Raw genomic sequence first — 4695 nt, 5'->3', positions numbered from 1 at the left:
GAATTATTTCTCAAATTGATCAAATTTATCAACGTTTGGGGTAAAATTGCTCTTGACTTTCAATATTAGGGATAAAATTGCTTTATTTTAGACGTTAGGGATAAAATTGCTCATGACATACAACGTTAAGGGTATTTTTGCACCTTAGCTGATCTAAATATAAAAAACGTAAACGAAGTTAGCGAGCGGGAATACAAACTCATGTAGAAACCCAAAAAAAAAGTAAGCGGGAATAGTACCCATTTTATTCTTTTCACTTCTCCCCCCTTTCTTATTTCCATAGCCAAAATTGAAATCGAAACTCAAAATCCCTAAGATCTGTCACCAACTCCGGTCGTCCATATCACATTTGCATCTCCCGCCATCCATGTTGGCTGCATTCTTTGCACTCTGTCGCTTCTACTTTCTCTCTTATTCATTTGGGGGTGTGTTGAAGAGGTTAGGGTTTGATCTCCAGAACTGAAAGTAACAGACCTCACGGCGGTCGATAAGGAAAAGATAGATGAGTAGGGAGGAAGTGAAGGTGGCGTCCTAGAGTTTGTGTTGAAGAAGCAGAAGAGAATGAAGAATGGGCTTTAGCTAAGAAGCAAGAGTTAGAAGCTGCAAAGAAGAATTCTATTGAGAGCAGAAAATTGATTTTCAATAAAGGTAAGAACTTCACTGAGTATGATCAGTACGTTGTTCTATATTTGTTTTGTCTATAATTTCATTGTAATTATACATTAGTATGTGTTGTCTTTTCATTTTGATTCTTAAAGTTGGTTTTGGTGAGATTTCATTTAATTTTCATGCACTTCCATATCCTTTTGTGCTTGATTTTGTCCAATATTTCTCTACAACTTCCATATATCTTGCAATTCACCACTTCTCATTTTGAACTTAAAAACACAGTGCCTTAATTTGGCCATAGTACTTGATATTATGTTTCAATTTAAATTCTGAAGGCGTTATAGATGTTTGATTTACAAAAAAAGTTCCACATGGGTCTTCCTTTTTAATAGAGAAATAGCTTTTGTTTGGTGGAAGTGTTATTCATGTAATGTATGGTATGTTAAGGGAAATGAATGTAGTGAATCATGTAGTATTTTTAATGTGTTTGGAAAGATGGTAAGATAAAATGGTGTCATAATAATTTTGATGTGTTTGTTTTGACAGTAGTGGATGTAAGATGATAACAAGTTTATAAATTGCCTGGAGGATTAGTGTATGGTGTTATTTATATAGTACAATTTCGATTTTCTTTCATTTTGAGGACTTGGATTACTTCTGTTTTAGAAATTTTTGGCCATGAGGGGCAAAAAAGAACATTGAAAGAGGAAGTATTAGAGACTTTAGGATCAGCTAAAATAGACGTTTAGAAGTCTCCTTTCCCAATTCATGCATTTTTAGGTGGAATATAAGCTGCAGTGATTGCACTCATAACTTATAAGTTCACTAACGACCAATTTCTCGAGAGAAATATGAACCTTTTCAGCTACTAAGAACTTAAGTTGTTTTACCATGCTGTATACTTTTGGGCACAAAATGTTGGCTGAATCTGGTGACTCTAGAATTGGCAGGGTTGTTGATATTGGTCATGATGTCAATGAATGGGCTTGTTTTAATAAAACAGAGTGAAGTGAAAAAAATTACACGAAGATCATGTACACGAAAAAAACATCTTCCCATCTCATATTCCTCTCATGTATATGATTGTATATCTCTTTACATGTATTTTTCGATTTACTTTATGTGTTTAATAGAACCCCATTAATTTTCAGTCCTAGTTTTTGTCTCAAATGGTTTAATATCTTTCTATGACCTTGTTAAATTTCTCATTAAGATGCATATGTAGATACAGAATCATTTCTGAACACTTCTAAGTGGATTGAGGAGGTAAGATCGGAACGGGCAGTGATCTCAATATGTCCTTGTTGGGATCAAAAGTGATGCTGTTGATAAAAGGTAAAATTTAATTGATAAAATAAGATGATAATCATGCTTTAGAAAAATAGCTTTTGTGAATCATAAGAAATTGGAAAACTCTGACAACAATTATAATTTGCTTCCTTATTTTATACATGTGTTTGTATTTATAAAATATTTGTGGTGAATGGCTAAGAATCCTTAAAATACTACATTGACACTATCTGACTTTCCAATGTTTCCTTCTATTTTTTGGGAGCTTCATGCAAGCAAATGTTCATATTATTATACTTTGCTTCCTTATTTTATCCCTAGGTTGCTTTATTTATTCAACATGAAGATCTTTATAGAGGAAGGAGATAACAAGGCTAAAGAGTTTGAAGTGGTGTCCATAGAAATCATTTCAAAAGCAAGATTCAATAACAAAGTGAAATTCTATTTTTTAAATTTTGGATTTTAAGCTTTCTTTTGTGGGTGCACTTGATTAATAAAAAAAGGAAAAACTCCTCTCATTCTGGCGAACATTGATTCTTGGTTATTAAATGTTGCTAGGACTTTCATAGAAATGTGAGCTAATGTTAATGCTTATTATCCCGGTTCATTCTATTTTTTTAACTATCTATATTGTTGTCATATGTTAATGTTTTGGTTTATCAATTATTTAAGTAATAATGCAAAGGTACATTCCCTAATATGCAGGGCGTCACGCGGATACTCCTTTGCATCATGCAACAAAAAGAGGAATACAGCAGATTGTTCTCTTACTTCTCTCTAATGGAGGTATGCCTTGTGCCCATTTGAGTTTCCTTGGTTTTTATATAATCCTATTACATGGAGTTTGATTCATACTTTTGTATAAGCCTAAAACTAATGTGAGTTAGTTGTTCTGTTAATATTGCAGTGAACACTTTAGTTAGTAATGATTATTGTCATACAGCTCTGGGCGTTGCCAGGATAAAGGGCCATAAATAATAGTCAACTATGATGCTGAATGTGCTAAATAGTGTCATTCACCATTTCATCTCTAATCTGTATGTCCAAATCTAATTAGTTTTTTTAACACAAGCTGCTATTCATTTTGTGACTTCATTTTACCCTATTATCTACAGCATAACAGTCCAACTTGAGATATATTGCGATTTTGGGATACTAATGTCAAGAAAAAGGATGGAAATTTCATTCAGTTGAACATAGTCTAACATTACTCTGATTGCCTTCAGTTTCTTGCCAAAATACATAGAAAGTAAACAAACCATATTTACAATTGCAACTATTTATAGTTTCCTTACTTGGATATTATATTTGTGCATGACTTCATGGGCATCAGTTAATATTAAAAAATATATCTGATTGTAATCTCGAGAAGATACAAAGCTTAGGAGAGAGAAAACAGCATTATATTCCTGTTCCACGCATATCACACATAGATCTGGAATTGGACGACCCCTTTTAGAATTGTCTGGTCCATTCTCAGCATTTCCATTCGAACCTGAAAAGCAATAGGAACAATCTGGAATCAGAGTGCAAATTTTCTCATGCAAGCATTATTACAACCCATTATATTTTTCATAATTTTCTTGTCAAATTAATTAAATTCTCCTCTTACTGACATGTTTTTTCTTGTTCTTGTGGCAGAGATTATGCTATTAGGATTTGTTTCGTTGCTTTTAACAGCATGACAAGGTCCAATTTCAAACATTTCTCAATTTTCCTTTTTTTCCTTACATTTCACCTATATTTTTTAATTTTCCTTTTATCGTTACAGCTTGTGGATTCATTTTGTTTAAGATGCATGTTTGTAAGTTGAGAAATAAGCTTTAATTATTTTTCTGATGTTCTTCTACAGCTCTTGAGCCATTCTCAGTTTTTGTATGGCCACAAAATTCCATTGTCTTTGTGTCTATCAGTGGCTTTAGTAATGATTGGTGATGGGCGAATGATCACATAATATCATATCAGTGGCCCTAGTAATGATTGGCCACAAAACTTATCTTTTTTTTTATGAATAAGCAACTTCCCATTTTACTAGTTCATAAGCTACTGCATTCGACTCTCTATTCTCATGTTTAAAATAAACTGCAGGAAAAGATTGGGCCATAGCTCCGATGGTCTGGGCAACTACATCCTTAGTTGTTATCATAATTGGCATTTATGGTGTCAACTGCTGCCTTGCAATCGAACGTCACCAGAAAACAGAGAAAACAACACTCTTTAGCGAAGTGAATTTCTTTCAATATAGCTATGAGTTTGGTATGTATTACATACCAGCAGGTTCAAGCTCCAGACATTAGCACTTCTCCTGTAGCGTTTCTCTCTACAAAGCTGGTTGCATACACTCTGCCATTTTCGATGAAGGATGCATCACAATTGATTTTCGTCGTCTGTTCCGCACAGTACTCTAAAGACTTGCATCAATTTCTAGCTTTTGGTCTTTATTTAATAATTGATGTTAGAATAACTGATTTTTAATTAATAAAAACTTATTTTTCCGTTAAGAATGGTTAAAGTTTTAGACTTTGCTTATTGTTTTGTTGTAATTGGTTTTCACATAGCTTCCTTCAATCTAAAAGTTCATAATAATAATAATAAAACAAATTAAAATTAATTAAAAAAATGACTAAAATTTGATAAAGTTTGCCACGATTATTCTCGTGGCTTGGTAAGATTTTTAGCCATGAATGTTCCATTTTCTGTCACGGTTATGCTCGTGGCTAAGAAAGGAGGTTGAGAGATTTGTTCTATTTAAATGGGGTTGATTGCCACATGTATTTTACTTTTGCCACGGTTTTA

At 33.1% G+C, this 4695-nt stretch overlaps 1 long non-coding RNA gene across 2 annotated transcripts; it reads left to right on the top strand.

The window, feature by feature from the left end:
* The first annotated feature begins 212 nt into the window (after positions 1 to 212).
* On the top strand, positions 213 to 4397 carry LOC136223366 (uncharacterized). Of its 2 annotated transcripts, none has more exons than XR_010685922.1 (5): positions 213 to 648; positions 1835 to 1944; positions 2605 to 2685; positions 3541 to 3588; positions 3988 to 4397. It is a non-coding gene; the product is annotated as an uncharacterized lncRNA (long non-coding RNA). The 2 variants fall into 2 exon arrangements; XR_010685923.1 differs by having other exon boundaries at positions 2807 to 3588.
* Positions 4398 to 4695: the final 298 nt, after the last annotated feature.

Source organism: Euphorbia lathyris, chromosome 3 (assembly GCF_963576675.1).
Source record: "Euphorbia lathyris chromosome 3, ddEupLath1.1, whole genome shotgun sequence".
NCBI classification, from domain to species: Eukaryota; Viridiplantae; Streptophyta; class Magnoliopsida; order Malpighiales; family Euphorbiaceae; genus Euphorbia; species Euphorbia lathyris.
This window is presented reverse-complemented; position numbering and strand designations above follow the sequence as displayed.